Source organism: Symphalangus syndactylus, chromosome 21 (assembly GCF_028878055.3).
Source record: "Symphalangus syndactylus isolate Jambi chromosome 21, NHGRI_mSymSyn1-v2.1_pri, whole genome shotgun sequence".
Lineage (NCBI taxonomy): Eukaryota > Metazoa > Chordata > Mammalia > Primates > Hylobatidae > Symphalangus > Symphalangus syndactylus.
The window spans coordinates 28,730,688-28,748,664 of NC_072443.2; positions in this window are offsets into that span (position 1 = coordinate 28,730,688).

The following is a 17,977-nucleotide window of genomic DNA, read 5'->3' on the forward strand; positions in this document are numbered from 1 at the left end:
CAAATTCACAATTCACAGAAGAGGAAACTCTAATGACCAGTAAACAGATGAAATCATACCCAATCTAAAGAAAATGTAGATTCAATTAACCAGAAAATGCTCTTTAGCGCTCAGCAAATTGTCAAGATAACTAATATGTGATAATTTCAAATACCAACAAACAATAGAAAGTACAAATTCTCATGCATCCCTAGTTGTAGTAAAAATTGCTCCAACTCCATTGTGAAATAATGTAGAAATAACTGGCAGGTATACATATATAAGACCAGAAATATCACATATATGTATATATCCTTGTGAAACTCTCACACAGCATACAAGAAATGTGCAGATTATTCGCTGAAGCATTAATTTCTATTAGAAAAACAAAACGTGAATAACCTAAATATTCAACATGAGACTCTGAAAGTAAACTATGGTATGCCCTATATTGGAATCCTGTAGACCGGGTAAAATAAATGAACAACAAGTTATATGTATCAATAAACGTTGAATGAAATAAGAGAAGGGGCAGTAGAAAAGAAAGAGAAAAAAAGGAAAGTTTATTTCTTTTAGCCAAAAAACTTTCAGAGTTAGTGGGAAAACACTAAAGGAAGTACTGTAGTAAACTATTTAATATTCTGACCTTTGCAGTCAAGTAAAAGTGGGTTCAAAATCTTTATCTGACACTTATTTCCAATGTAATATTAGACAATTGCTCAATTTCTGTAAGCCTATTATGTTCATCCATAATATAAAAATAATAAAATCTAACTTATGAAATTGTTTCAGGCATTAAATTAGATAAGAGAAAATTAGAAGTTTTTCTGGCTTAAGAAAATTTTTCAATTAAAAAATAGATTACAGTAATCACTTTTCTCATCTTCTTTTTTCATCTTTATACATATAGTGCTAAATGCTATAAATGTTATGTTGCCCGATAAGAATATGGTCCCTACTCCTGCAGAACCTAATGATTCTCTTAGAATTAGACCTAAAGACAAAGTTACGTCAGCTACCTGAGCATCTCACAGTGTGAAACCTCTAACCTCCATGTGCTTTCACTAAACATAGCATTTGCTTGCTCAGGCTATCAATCAACTGAACAATCAAAGAAACAAAACAACCCCTCAAACCAGAAAATCCATAATCTTCAAGCACACCTCGTTCTTTGAAGTAGATGTTGCCATTATTATAAAGGTCAACTCTTCATTCAGGGTTTAGATGGGTGATATTTGAAGAAGGCTGAACATACTGGATTAATGACTGACAGTAAGAGATTACCAAACTAGGCATATAGTAAATGCTCTACAGATTAGCTAAATGAAGGTAATGTGTCCCAATTTTGATTTGTCTAAACTCACTAGTACTTTGCAGACGTCAAACCATTTCAAAACATCAGGTTCATAAACAAGTGAACAGATTCTTTATCAGGATCAAAGTAACAAAGTGAAGATTTGAGTTTCTCACCATGTAGTCAATAACATGAGGAAAGAATATGGAGGCTGAGAAAAAAGATTAGTGTATATACCCCTGTTATCTTCAAGCCCCCTCCCTTATTTCAGTCTCTCTCAATCTCTCATTAAATACTTCATTAACAGCATTTTACAATAACCCAACAAAAAGAATAAATCTCAGGAGTTTTATTAAATGGAATAGATTGCTTTACACATAAGAGTCATGGTTAAATTCCAACAATATAGCATGTTAATTGCAAAATCAAAATAAACGTAGCTTTTAAGAGATCAGGAACTGTGTTAGCTGTGACTAATGACAACAACAACAAAAAGAAAAACATGCCCTCATTCCTATGCAATAAAGGCTAATAAAGCCTAGTTCTGTAACATTTTAGTTTCAGAAATTATCCAAAGGGGAGCAGATCTGCCTCTAGTAAAATTGTTTAAAGTGTTTGATAGACCGTTTGAATTTAACAAGTCCTTTACTAATGTACTTACACTTAAAAAAATAAAAATAGGAAATGTTGTTACATTAAGTTGCATTTAAATGAGAATACTTACTTCAAGAGAATTTGTTCAGATTACTTAAGTCAAAGTTATATACATGTAGCTTGAACATTTTGTTAGAAGTAGTAAAACTAATTTTCAGTGAAACAAAAATATTTGAAGTTCTTAGGATGTATACATTAGGTAAATATTTATAGACCACATTCTTCAGATACCAAGATTAAATAAACCAACAACAGAGCCATAACCCATAAAAAGCCTACACTTTATAAAGGATATTAGTAGACATCATTGCAGCTGTATTTTTTAAGCAGAATTTTGAAGGATGGCTATAAGAGGATTAATTAGAAAAGATGGTATGTGTGTCTCATCCTAGAGAGAGGAAAAGGCATAATTGTAAAATGCTATTACATTGTGGTATGTCCTTGGGTAAAACTGAGTAGTTGGATGCAAATAAAGTAGTACTATGTAGTTTCTTAATGTCATTAATACTAGTGTTTCAGTAGCAGTCTGATTTCTCAATCTTACCATCCACTTAGAGGAAAAGGCCATTCTCTTCTCTCACAACATCTCTTATCCTGGATCAATGTATACATCATGAAATATGGCCACTTTGGCTCCATGCTCTGATCTTCCAGAAAAAGGATAACGCTTCAACTTAATGGGTAAAGCAAAGATAACAGAAAATTTCAACCCATTTCAAGTAGCCCACGGGAGAAAGGGCTTGCTTTCTAATTGCATTCTTGCTCTCTCTCTGCATCTTGCCCCACTCATCTGCGTATTCTCAGCTCCATATGGCCTAAAATCAAAACCATGCCCTTACACTTCATGGGACCCAATGACAATGACTTAAACTAGATTTTCTAATTTACATCTCATGAGATGTTTACCCATATTATTTTATATTTTCCCAAATGAACTTTTAAAAATTATTATAATATCATTGGCATTGACTTTAAATTGTATTCTCGCAAACCATGATGAGTTGGGAAACATTTCATAGCTCCAGGATATGTAACTTTTGTTCCAAATTCTTATCCATGTTTCATGGTTTCAGAAGTCTTGTTATGTGTCCCTTTTCATAGTACTAGATTTCTGAGTATCACAAAGAAAGAATGTTTTTTCTCTTTGCTTTAGTATCTTAAATCTGTTTAATGGGTAAATGAGGTAAACCTTGCCAGTTACTCAAAAGATGAATAGAACATTGTGTTCAGTTTGGGGTTCACAAAGAATTTTGGGTTTACTAGATTATGTGTGGTGTTGACCTTTACAAGAAAAGCAAGAAGGCAGCACAGTTATGCAAGAATCCACAGCATGATTTATTTTCCATTAGTTCTGTGAGTTTAATGGAGAACAAGATCATAGGGGATAATTTTAAATCAATGAAGTAAAATAAAGTGAAGGGAAGAGAGTTGTTAAGTGCATTTAGGAGCCCCTTTTAGGTAGCTTGGACTGGCAGTAAGTTTTCTCTTTTTTGTTTTCTCATGACTCTGAAGTAGAGGTAACTTTCTGCAAACTTTAGAATGGGAGCCACTCATATACTAATGAACAATATTTGGGTTATAAAGCAGTAGCAATTTTGTTTAGGGAGAAATGTATCTAATCCTTGTTATTTGAGAAAAATTTTGGATAGTATGTTCTTTCCAAACCTATCATTCCACAAGATACCTATACTTCTGAGACTTAAAGGCTTTTATTTTGAAGATTATTGTGCAAATTCTAGCTGACATTTCGGTTTCATTAAATCCTTTTCACAACTAATTGACACCGCAGTTTGAGTAAGATTAATAGAAATAAGTCTGAGAATAGTTCTTGAGTTAGGGAAAGACTAAGGGAGAAAGGAGAAAGGAGTTTTGAGGTAGTTAATATAGTTACAACATAGAGGACATCCAATGTTCAAACAGGAAAAGCTCAAGACATTTCGATGTACATGATTTAGGACAAAATTGGAAAATATCCTTAAATACATAAATGATTTCAGTCCAATAGACAGGCTTCTTCAATCCAAAATATTATTTCTGACTGACAAAACCAGTAAAAGATTTAGCCTACCTGCCCTAACAGAGCAAATCAGATGGCATTTGGTAACCGATAATTTCCATAATGAGAGATAATACTTTGGAATCACTAGTGGGTTAATTCCCTGAGTTTTAAAGTTAGACCATTTAGACTCCAATTTTTGCTCTATTGCCCCTAAACTAACTAGGCTTGGATATATTATATAATCTCTCTTATTGCCAATTTTCTTGTATGTAAACTGAGAATGTTGCTTAGAAGTCAGAAAGAAAACGATAGTAATACATAGTAAATATAATGATTGATTTGATGAGAGCAATAATGGTAGCCTAGAAAAAGAAGTGACTACTTTGCCTATGGGAGTTAGAGACAGCTTCCCAAAAGAGGTAAAATGAGTTAAAATCTAAATAATGTGAAGGAATTTGCCAAGTATATAAATTTCAGCTGTGAATTTTATGTGATTAAAAACCTCATGCAAAGCCAAGAGGTACGAGAGTGCATGTTAAGCTGTAATTTAGGATGTTTGTAGTTTAAAGGGCAAGAAGGACCTAATATAAACCGAGGCAATGGGGTACCACAGATTATTTAGAGCAGAAGCAATATATGTATAACCTTCAAAATTCATGTTGAAACTTAATCCGCATTGTGGTGATATTAGGAAGTGTGGCCCTTCGGTAAGTGATTAAGATAATGGTTCAGTAAAACTTGCATAGTTATCGTTCAGTAGTATCAGCTAAAATATTCTTAACAAAGTATTGTCTTCTTTTCTTTAAAAAAAAGTATACTAAATCTTTTGAACATATTGAAGACAGTTCAATATGTGTCTGGGAGATCGACAGACACATTTTTATAAGCCTAAAACGAGTCCAGTATCTTCCCCCAACAATTTTAAAAGCTATTCCAAAGCATGGTATTTCTTCCTTGGTATGCTGAGGTGGAGGTGGGAAGTTACTAAAGATTAAGATTTTTGGTCCCAAAACCTTACCTAGGAATAGCCCTCTTTGAATATAAGACTGCGGTGGTTTTCCATAAATCTGTGGACAACTCCTAAAAAAGTCCACTATCAGCCTAACACATCATGCAGTGACCAGGAATTACAGGACGATCAAATGCAAAGCATGGCTTCATGGGACAAATCATTCAATTAGTTGTAGGGACCCTAGGATTACATGTTTAAGGTTTAGAGGAGGGCCCTTTAGCAGCTCTGTGCCTGTATTAGTCCATTCGCATTATGCTGTAAGGACATACCCAAGACTGGGTAATTTATAAAGGAAAGAGGTTTAATTGACTCATAGTTTTGCATGGCTGGGTAAGCCTCAGGAAACTTACAATCAGGGCAAAAGGGGAAGTAAACACGTCCTTCTTCACAAGGCAGCAGGAGAGAGAAGAATGAGAACCAAGTGAGGGAGAAAGCCTCTTAAAAACCATCAGATCTTGTGACAACTTATTCACTATCATGAGAATAGTACAGGGGAACCACCCCCATGATTTAATCACCCACGTGGTGCCTCCCCCAACACGTGGGGATTACAATTCACATTACAATTTAAGATGAGATTTGGGTGGGGACACAGAGCCAGACCATATCAGTGCCTCTATGTCTTCCACTACAATGCTGTATATAACAAATATCCAACTGCCTTCTGTGAGGAAGTAGAGAGAAATGTGTCACAGAAACAGATGTAGTGTCATTCCTCCTCTGGAATTAATGTAGCAGTGATGGTCCAACTGGAGAAGGCCAGCATAATTAATCTTTAACTTGGAAATATCCTGATGATTCAGCACATTTCTATTAGGTCTGATTTTTAAACTATTGTCAAAGGATATTAAACAAATCTAGGAATAGGCAAGATAAATTGCTTTTACTTTCTTGCTTATCATTTTGCTTTACGTTCTTGTGGAAGGCATATATTTAATAGGATATAGACATAAATATGCTGAAATTTCACTTTTTTATTTCACATAATTTTGAGTCACTATTCTGTCGATATAGAATGCTTAATTTAGTTGCTTATATAAAACTTTATCAAGTTGATAATTTATGCTACCTCATTCAAGTTTCAAACGCAGCCACTTTCTGAAGCAGTCCACTTCCTCTCTTTTCTGGGGCTGATTCTGAGCACCCTAGCTTATCCAGTGGGTCACTTGATCTTCATACCATCAGATCTCTACCCCCCAATGTCTATATTCCATTCCAAGAGGCATGAGAATTTCAAGATACTCTCTCATACCGCAATAAGATACTAGAAATGTTAAAGGGCTTGGGAGGATCTTTCATGCCTAGACAAACCCAAGGGACCCTCTATAAGGCTTGTCATTGACTTGGATGACCTCCAGAAATCAAATATAGCTATTCCAGATAGCACTATAGCTTACCCGTTCTTCTTAAGCCATGGATGAGATGGCTTAGATTGAGCTCATAATGATTGAGGATGATCATATCCTTTATATACACACACAGCTTCTACTCATTCCTTGGTGTTGTCTCCAGCTCTTTCCACCAATTTTAGGCCTATGGCTTAGTAAGGTAAACAAAAGGAGCACATTCTTAAATATGTCTTCCTTCAAGATTTTAAAACAATAATTGTGTATTTTTGTTCTTTGATTTACTATACCGGAGCCTAAAGAAAAGACTGCATGTAGTAGTTTGTGTGAAAGGTTGTCAATGAATGCTTCGAATATGGTTCTTTGAGTGCTTCTGCCAAGGGTACATTTTTACCAAAACAATGGATTTTTCAAACATTTCTAAGTATGAAAATGATATGGATAAATTAGCACTTATCAGAGAGTTCAATCTCAAATTCAGCTCTAGTTAGCTCTTATTAAAATTGATGTTAGAAACAAATAGTTTTTGAACAAGTAAGTTTAAAGATCATGCTATACTACAATTGTTCCAGTGCAGTACTTTTCAAACCTGTTAGAATCACCTTTTCAAACCTGTTACAAGTTACAAAGCTTGTAAAAATTACCCATGTTATGCTTCATTCCATACCAATTATATCAGAATCTCAAAGGGTGGAGCTTAGGCATTAACTTTTTAAAATAAAAAGTAAAATAAAAATAAAGCTCCTGAAGCTTTAATGTTTCAGATGTTTTAACGTTTTAAAATATTTACATATTTTTATGGATTTAATGTGCAGCCAGGGTTGAGAGTCACTTGTCTAAACTGTCAATAACCATTGCTTTTTTTGGCTTATTAAGATTGAGTATAAGAAACAGTTATAGGAAAAACAGTTTCTAACTTCTACAAACTTTCCACTGTGTTGCTCAATAACCATTTGATATGGTTTGGCTGTGTGTCCCCACCCAAATCTCATCTAGAATTGTGCTCCCATAATTCCCACATGTTGTTGTAGGGACCCTGTGGGAGATAACTGAATCATGGGGGCAGTTTTCCCATACTGTTCTCGTGGTAGTGAATAAATCTCACGAGAGCTGATGGTTTAATCAGAAGTTTCCACTTCCGCGTCTTCCTCATTCTCTGCCTGCTGCCATCCATGTAAGATGGCACTTTCTCCTCCTTGCCTTCCACCATGATTGTGAGGCTTTCCCAGCCACATGGAGCAGTAAGTCCAATTAAATCTCTTTCTTTTGTAAATTGCCAAGTCTTGGGTATATCTTTATCCGCAGCGTGAAAATGGACTAATACACCATTATAAAGAGAATAACATGTTAAATGTCTATTATTTTAGCATCATGAAAATTTCCATTTTGGTCTCATTGAAACATAGATATGCTCCCTGACATCAGAGGAATGCTTGCAACCTATTTGATCTTATTTGTGCTTTAGTCGCCAGAAAGTCTGGGGCTGAAATGATTGCCCTATTGCATAATTATTTCATGTTTAAATTACTAATTAATATTACCCCCTTATTTAATATCATCCCATTACAGTGAATACAGTATTATTTTTATTCTAAATCAAAGTTAATGTCAGAATAAGCATTAAATTCATTGATCATCTATTTGAGAGCTGGTTGTTAGTATGAAATTTTTGCAACAGCATGATGTCTGCCAGTTTAATGCCTAGTTGCCCTTCTTGAATACACTTCCTGGTTTTTAGCTTGCATTAATTTGGAAGTTTCCATTAATTAACTATATCTGTTGGGAAGACAGTCTTGTCATTATACAAATGTATTTTACTTTATAAAATGATGTGTTTCAGAAACTTCAGGTATCAATCAACCTTTTAAGACTCAATTATATTTTAAATGTCTGAGTTCTATCTTTTTAAAGCATTTAGCAGAAAGTATTTTTTCTGTGTGTGAATTGAATCATCATTTTGTAAGACATCTTACCTTACTCATTTATAACGGAATTCAAGAATTTTCATTTACATCTGTACTTTTAATTTATGTAAGGTTATTATTATTACTATCTTTATTGCATTTGTTTCAAACCTAAAATGTTCATGATCCCAATTGTTTTATTCTTTGAAACTCTAAATAGATGGCCTTTGCTTCATGATTATCTCTAGAAGTTCAGGATAAACTTGAGAAGTCTGAATTAAGGTTGACCTAAAGTATTAGCATACATTTAATGCTGGAACAAGCAATTTGGGACTTCTTAGGTGATATTAGAAAAAAAAATAGAGAAAAAGAATTTGTTCTTTTTTTTGAGAATGAAAATGTAGCTTTAGAGTTTAAAACGTGATTGGAAAAAGTAATCTAAAGATATTTTGCCATAGGCAGTGTAGGTTGGCATCAATCTCCACACCTAAAAAAAAACTGCGACTGTTCAGAAAGTAGCCTTTTAAATGGCTCCATGAATATATCAGAATTATAATATTATAGGCTATTAAAGTTGGAAAGGGTTTTTGAGAATATTTAACATAACACTTCAATATTTTAGATTAGAAAATGATATCCAAAGAGATAAAATAATTTCCCAGAGATAAGTTTATTTGTAGCAGAGTATGAATAAGAACCTCATTTAGCTTCTTGGTCCAAACATTAAATATCTGTCCTTTAAGCTCAAAACAAAATGCTTTGCTCCAAATCCTCCTATTTAACACCCCACAGTTTCAATTGTAGCAATTGTTAAGCATCTCAGAAAGAGTGTCAAAATGCTAACAGTGAAGATATCCATGCTTGTCATTTCCAAGAACTAAAATAAGTTTCAAGACTGGGCTACCATGACAGAGGTTGGATAGAAATTTTGCTAATATTGAATTTGCATTTTCTCTTGAAGTTATTTTTCCTTATATTTTCCTTTCAATTCACACACTTACTCAAATATATATAGTATCCAATCTTCTGAGACCATTTTTCTATTCTTTTTTTTTTTTACCAGTCACAAGTGAGTTATTTCATCAATGGCCTAATTTCCCACAAGCAAGTTTTTTTTTATAGACTTCTATAATTATAACGTGTCAGAGGGAGGACATATCAACCAGATCTTTGCTACCAAATAATGTCCCAGATTAGCAGCATCAGCATCATCTAGAACCTTGTTAGAAATACAGATTCTCAGGCCCTGTTCCAAATCTACTGAATCAAAATCTGCATTCTGAAAAGATGAGAATGACTCTAGGTGAGTCCCATGCACATTAAAGTCGGAAAAATGACTGAACTCAATCAATAATTTATGTAGATGTCAAGGGAAAAGTAATTTAAAGGTCCATAGTAAGACTATTTGTATTATGAATATTAGTTTAAAAATTCAATTCAATTCAATTTAAAAGGGACAGCTAAAGTGAAGACATCAAAGATAAATGGAGTAAACCCTTTGTTTTGCTTTGCTTTGTTTTCTTAGCTACTTCTGTTATTTATTTATTTATTTATTTAGGTAAAACAAAAGTCTACAATTCTTTAAAGCAGCATTGCCTATTTTAACAACACAGTTTTTCTTTTTAAATGTTCAAAGGTCATACGGGTTCCCAGAAACACAATGATAATTGAAATTACGGAAAGAATGAAAAATATCACTTTTGCATGCAGCGGCAACACTAGAATAAGATAAAAGGTGAGAGGTGGAAAGAAGTGGTGCAAGAAAACTACTTTTGAAAGATAATCATTGAATCATTCATCCGATAATAAATCCATATATTATCTCATAAATGGATTATGCTGAAGACTTGAATACTCCTCACTCTTTTTTTTTTTTGAGAAGGAGTTTCACTCTTGTTGCCCAGGCTGGAGTGCAATGGCATGATCTCAGCTCACTGCAACCTCCGCCTCCTGGGTTCAAGTGATTCTCCTGCCTCAGCCTCCCTAGTAGCTGGTGATACGCCCGCCTCAGCCTCCCAAAGTGCTGGGATTACAGGCATGAGCCACTGCACCCGGCCTCCTCACTCTTGACGTACCTGCTGCCTCAAGTGGTCTGTCAACACAAATATAGGACCCCTTGGTCAAAGAATACCCATTCTGCTTTCTACTACATTGGTGGCACCTCTAATATATACATCTTTAATTCAATTAGGTATTTGTAATGGGTCAAAATGGTAATTTTACTTTTAACAGGTTTCAGAATAATTGGGAAATTTGGCAAAGGAGATGGTGAGATGGTCATGGCTTTATTTAAACTACATTTACTCTAAGGAAAATCTACGAGAGGGAACCAGCAGGTTACCTGTTCACTGAAGCAGAAAAAGTCTACTATGCAAAAGAAAAGAGAGCACTTTTTAAACAATTTTTCCATTTGAGCTTCTGGAGAGTATACATCTTTACAATTGGTAGTGTGAGTGATAAACCAGTAAGAAATACTAAGGTTCTTTATAAAAGTTGTCATATGGTTTTCAGCAACTTGTCAATTTGGACAATGATGTTCCACTACTCACTCTGCAACAGACACAGGTGAACAAACATCTACAATTGTTTTGCTGAAAAATATTCACAGGCTGGCCGCGGTGGCTCAATCCTGTAATCCCAGCACTTTGGGAGGCTGAGGTGGGTGGATCACGAGGTCAAGAGTTCGAGACCAGCCTTACCAACATGGTGAAACCGCGTCTTTACTAAAAATACAAAAATTAGCAGGACGCGGTGGTGCGGATCTGTACTCCCAGCTACTCGGGAGGCTGAGGCAGGAGAATCACTTGAACCTGGGAGTCAGAGGTTGCAGTGAGCCAAGATCATGGCACTGTACTCCAGCCTGGGCAACAGAGTGAGACTCCATCTCAAAAAACAAAAATATATTCACAAAAAATTTTGGTTGCAACTTTTAGAAAAAGAAGTTTCATTTCTCAGAAGGAACACTTTGCTTTCATACTTAGATCAGTACATGTCACAGCTGAGAAATTAAAATGGAAAAGCCTTAATTTAAAAGATTCATTGTCTATTTTAGATTGCTGTATTGCTGTTGTTTCTAATATCTTGTCTGCATTTAATCCCCAAAAGAATAACGGCTCTGAGAACACAGGTGGGAGTGGCTGCTGCTACAATTATCATTAGTTTCTCCCATACAACAGTTGTTAGCCAGTCGGGAGCAAGGGAAATTATCACTATACGGCTAGAGGAGGCCTAAAGAACAAGTGATGACATAATTTTCACGCTTCCTTTCCATATGAGGCCATAAAAAAAGAACAAGAGAGTTGGCTGTTTTCCTTCACACAGTGAGAAATCTAAAATATATGTTACTTTAAGAGAAATAATTTGCTCTGATGTGTTTCGGAACACCTAGCACATGTTAAAGCACTCACAAGTGTGTGTTAAGATCATGAATAAATGAAAAATTGAAAATGGAATTGGGGGCAATAAGCCCAAACTTAAAGGCAAAACTTCATATTTTCTGCTATCTGCATAAAAGTGGTAAATCATTTCTAACTTTTGATTAACATGCACTAGTCTTTTAATAAATGCTGGTATTTTATTCATTCAGCAAGTCGTTGTTGATCTCCTACTAAATGCCAGTCACTGTTCTAGGCACTGAGCATACAAAGATAAATGTCATATTCTCTGACTCAGAAACTCAGAGTCCAGTCTTAGTGCAATGAATACTAGGACATGCCCAGATGCCTTCTTCATGAAAGGGGAACTCATTTCTCCAGCTTCTGGGAGGATTGATGACTGATGACTATACCTGAGTCCCTTTTTGAGAATTTCTCTCAGCCTAAGAGACCAACTGGATGCAAGGTCATACCCCTTTCCTAGAGGTAGTCCATATCCAAGACTGGTTGCTATCAGTGAATTAAATCCTGGCTACCTTGTCTCAAAAAAAAATAAGAAGAAGAAGAAGAAGAAAAACTGTGAAGTTCCATTCCAAGTCCAGAGGACTTCAAGTGCTTCTCCTGCCTCAGCCTCCCAAGTAGCTGGGATTACAGGCCAACACCACTGGGTCCAGCTAATTTTTGTATCTTTAGTAGAGATGGATTTTCACCATGTTGATCAGGCTGGTCTTGAACTCCTGAGCTCCTGATCCGAGGTCAGGAGTTCCTGGGGACTTGGCTGAAGACTGTGTTGCAACTGCTTTGCACTGCACCTCTTCTCTTTGCCAAAACCCACATCTCTCATTCTCCTCTGTGTGCCTTTGATAAATTTTCTGTCCCCAAATCTTCATCTCAGAGTTTGTTTCATGGTGAATTCAAACTAAGAGAGTTGAGGCTAACAGAGGTCTGAGAAATAAGAAGCTGAAATGGATTCTGCAACCAGCTGTAGGGCACTAAAGGTGCTCTCCTTAGTATAAGGGCACTAATTGTAGGAGTGCAAACATCAGACTGTTCATGATTACTAAACTGAGAAGGGATATTAATGGAAGGGTATGTACTAGCAGGGACAATACTTAGGATTTTAAGAAGATATATGATATACTAATTATAAATAAAATAAAAATTTGTTGATTGTTTTTTGCAGCTCAATTGAATTTATTTTTTACATATTTTTACTTTTTAAAATTTTTTGCAGAAGTTATTGGGGTACAGGTGGTATTTAGTTGAATAAGTTTTTTAGTGGTGATTTGTGAGATTTTGGTGTACCCATCCCCTTAGCAGTATACATTGCACCATATTTGCAGTCTTTTATCCCTTGCCCCCCTCCCACCATTCCCCTCAAGTCCTCAAAGTCCATTGTATCCTCATAGCTTAGCTTCTACTAAGCGAGATGTGGACTTCTCATATCAGTGAGAATATACAATGTTTGGTTTTCCATTCCTGAGTTACTTCACTTAGAATAATAGTCTCCAATCTCATCCAGGTCTCTGCAAATGCCATTAATTCATTCCTTTTTATGGCTGGGTAGTATTCCATCATATAAGTACGCAACAGTTTCTTTATTCACTCATTGATTGATGGGCATTTGGGTTGGTTCCACGATTTTGCAATTGTGAATTGTGCTGCTATAAACATTAGTGTGCAAGTATCTTCTTCATATGATGACTTATTTTCCTCTAGGTAGATACCCAGTAGTAGGATTGCTGGATCAAATGGTAGTTTTACTTTTAGTTCCTTAAGGAATCTCCACACTGTTTTCCATAGTGGTTGTACTAGTTTACATTCCCACCGGCAGTGTACAAGTGTTCCCTGTTCACCGCATCCATGCCAACATCTACTGTTTTTTTTTGTTTGTTTTTGTTTGTTTGTTTTTGATTATGGCCATTCTTGAAGGAGTAAAGTGGTATCGCATTGTGGTTTTAATTTGCATTTCCCTCATCATTAGTGATGTTCAGCATTTTTTTTATGTGTTTGTTGTCCATTTGTATATCTTCTTTTGAGAATTGTCTATTCATGTCCTTAGCCCACTTTTTGATGGGATTTTTTTTTTCTCACTGATTTGTTTGAGTTCTTTGTAGATTCTGGATATTACTTCTTTGTCAGATGTACAGATTGTGAAGATTTTCTCTCATTCTGTGGGTTGTCTGTTTACTCTGCTGACTGTTCCTTTTGCCGTGCAAAAGCTCTTTAGTTTAACTAAGTCCCAACTGTTTATCATTTTTTTTAATTGTATTCTCTTTTGGGTTCTTGGTCATGAAATACTTGCCTAAGCCAATGCCTAGAAAGGTTTTTCCAGTCTTATCTTCTAGAATTTTTATATTTTCAGGTCTTAGATTTAAGTCCTTAATCCATCTTGAGATGATTTTTGTATAAGGTGAGAGATGAGGATCCAGTTTCCTTCTCATACATGTGGCTTGCCAATTATCCCAGCACCACTTGTTGAAAAGGTTGTACTTTCCCCACTTTATGTTTTTGTTTCCGTTGTTGAAGATCAGTTGGCTGTAAGTAGTTGGGTTTATTTCTGGGTTCTCCATTCTTTTCCATTGGTCTATGTGCCTATTTTTGTACCAGTACCATTTGTTTTGGAAACTATTGCCTTGTAATACGGTTTGAAATCAGGTAGTGTGATGCTTCCAGATTTGTTATTTTTGCTTAGTCTTCCTTTGGCTATGCAGACTCTTTTTTTGGTTCCATATGAATTTTAGAATTGTTTTTTCTAATTCTGTGAAGAATGATGGTGGCATTTTGATGAGGATTGCTTTGAATTTGTAGATTGCCTTTGGCAGTATAGTCATTTTTACAATATTAATTCTACCCCTCTATGTGCATGGAATGTGTTTCCATTTGTTTATGTTAGCTATGATTTCTTTCAGAAGTGTTTTGTTGTTTTCCTTGTAGAGGTCTTTTGGCTCCTTGGTGAGGTCTATTCATAAGTATTTTAATTTTTTTGCAGCTATTGTAAAAGGAGTTGAGTTCTTGATTTGATTCTTTGCTTGGTCATTTTTGGTGTATAGAAGATCTACTGGTTTGCATACTTTAATCTTGTATCCTGAAACCTTGCTGAATCATTTTATCAGTTCTAGGAGCTTTCTGGAGGAGTCTTTATGGTTTTCAAGGTAAACGATCATATTGTCAGCAAACAGTGACAGTTTGACTTCCTCTTTTTTTTTTTTTTTTTTAAGACAGAGTCTCGCTCTGTCACCCAGTCTGGAGTGCAGTGGCACCATCTCAGCTCACTGCAAGCTCCGCCTCCCGGGTTCACACCATTCTCCTGCCTCAGCCCCGCCCCCACCTATCCCCCCCAAGCTGGGACTACAGGTGCCCGCTACCAAGCCTGGCTAACTTTTTTTTGTGTTTTTAGTAGAGATGGGGTTTCACCATGTTAGCCAGGATGATCTCCATCTCCTGACCTCGTGATCCTCCTGTCTCAGCCTCCCAGAGTGCTGGGATGACAGGCATGAGCCACCGTGCCAGGCCCAGTTTGACTTCCTCTTTACCGATTTGGATGCCCTTTATTTCTTTCTCTTGTCTGATTGCTCTGGCTAGGACCTCCAGTACTATGTTGAAGAGGAGTGGTGAGAGTGGGCATCCTTGTCTTGTTCCAGTTCTTACAGGAAATGGTTTCAACTTTTCTTCATTCAGTATTATGTTGGTTGTGGTTTTGTTATAGATGGCTTATATTACATTGAGGTATGTCCCTTGTATGCTGATTTTGCTGAGAGATTTAATAAAAAAATGGATGCTGGATTTTGTCCAATGCTCTTTCTGCATTTATTGAGATGATCATATAATTTTTGTTTTTAATTCTGTTTAGGTGGTGTATCACATATATTGACTTGTGTATGTTAAACCATCCCTGCATGCCTGGTATGAAATCCACTTGATCATGGTGGATTATCTTTTTGAAATGTTTTTGTATTTGGTTAGGTAGTATTTTGTTAATGATTTTAGCATCAATGCTCATCAAGTTTATCTGTCTGTATTTTTCTTTTTTGGTTATGTTCTTTCCTGGTTTTAGTATTAGGATAATACTTGCTTCATAGAATGAATTAAAGAGGTTCCTTCTTTATCTATCTTGTGGAATAGTGTCAAAAGAATTGGTGTCAATTTTTCTTTGAATGTCTGGTAGAATTCTGCTGTGAACCCATCTGGTCCTTTACTTTTTTTTGTTGGTATTTTTAAATTACCATTTCTATCTTGCTGCTTGTTACTGGTCTGTTCAGAGTATCTAATTTTTACTGATTTAAGCTCAGAAGGTCATATTTTTCCAGGAATTTAGCCATCTCTTCTAGGTTTTCTAGTTTATGTGCATAAATGTGTTCATAGTAACCTTGAATGATCTTTTGTATTTCAGTGGTGTCAGTGTAGTATCTCCTGTTTCATTTCTTAAGAAGTTACTTGGATTTTCTCTCTTCTTTTCTTGGTTAATCTTGCTAATGGTCTATCAGTAATATTTATATTTTCAAAGAACCCGCTTTTTGTTTCATTTATCTTTTCTATTTTTTGTTTGTTTGTTTGTTTCAATTTTACTTAGTTCCACTCTGATTTGGTAATTTCCTTTCTTCTGCAGGGTTTGAGTTTGGTTTGTTCTTGTTTCTCTAGTTCCTGGAAGTGTGAGCTTAGAATGTCAGTTTGTGCTCTTTCAGTCTTTATGATGTAGGTGCTTAGAGCTATGAACTTTCCTTTTAGCATCACCTTTGCTGATCCCAGAGGCTTTGATAGGTTGTGTCTTTACTGTCATTCAGTTCAGAGAATTTTTAAATTTCCATCTTGATTTCATTTTTGACCCAATGCTCATTTAGAAGCAGGTTATTTAATTTCCATGTATTTGCATGGTTTTGAAGGTTCCTTTTGAAGTTGATTTCCAGTTTTATTCCACTATGGTCTGACAGAGTGCTTGATATAATTTCAATTTTCTTAAATTTATTGAGGGTCATTTTATGGCCTATCATATGGTCTATCTTGGAGAAAGTTCCATGTGCTATTGAATAGAATGTGTATTCTATGGTTATTTGATGAAATGTTCTGTATATAACTGTTAAGTCCATTTGTTCCAAGATATAGTTTAAATCCATAATTTCTTTGTTGACTTTCTATCTTGATGACCTGTCTCGTGCTGTCAGTGGAGTATTGAAGTCCCCAACTATTATTGTTTTGCTGTCTATTTCATTTATTTGGTCAATTAGTATTTTTTTTATAAATTTGGGAGCTCCAGTGTCAGGTGCATATATGTTTAGGATTGTGATATTTTCCTGTTGGACAAGGCCTTTTACCACTATATAGTGTCCTTCTTTGTCTCTTTTAACTACTGTTGCTTTAAAGTTTGTTGTGTGTGATACGAGAATAACCACCCCTGCTAGAGGCAATAAATTACCAAATAGGCAAAATTATTCTGCCCAGTGACATCATGAGTTTGGGTCATGATCTAATCCAGAGTCAACCATATGTGTGGATAGATGATAAAACCAAATTGGCAGTATTGAAGATTATATGTGGGCCCAAGAGCATGGGCTCCCACACAACAGTGCCAATCTAGTTATTGCTACTATCAGTTGTCTGGCCAGTCAGCAACAGAAACCAACAATAAGCATCTGATATGGCACTCATACTAAAGAATACCAAACAACTAATTAATGTCAAGTTGATTACATTGGAGTCTTTCCATCCTGGAAGGGACTGCAATTCATCTTGACTGGAATTGTTCTATATTCTAGATATGCAGCCTTTCCTTCTGACAAAGTCTTAACTAACGTCACTGTATAAGTGTTTCTGAGTGTTTGGATCTACAGACATGGAATCTTACATGACACAGCATCAGATCAGAAACTCGCTTTTAGAGCAATGAAAGTGCATCAGAGGACCTACCATATGGGACCCACTGCTTCTATCACATACTTCACCACTCAGAATCTACCAGAAAAATAAAATGGCCCTTTAAAAGAGCAATGAGGCACTAGCTTAAGGATGATACCCTGTAAGAATTGAGCACTATCATTCAGGGAGTAACAAACCCCCTAAATCAAATAAATAACTATTATGTAGTGCAGTGCTGCTTCCAACAGGGAGAATACATGATTTCAGGAAACAAGAGGTGTTTGTAGAAATGGCTGTGCTTATGACTAGTGATTGTATAGGGTAGATGTGCTTCCTGTCTGCACAACTCTGGGTTCTGCCAGTCAAGAGACCCGGGTTGGCAAATGTATTAGCAAAAACACTTCTGACAGGTAATAAGGCAAGAGTTTTATCAAACTTTCAGCTACAGCTGTTTGGGCTCCTTAGGTCATAAGACCAGCAGTCAAGAAAAGGATGGTGTCACCATCTGTCAATGGTAATTAGTAGGTCTGTGTAATAGAGATCTGTGTAATTGCTGTTAAAC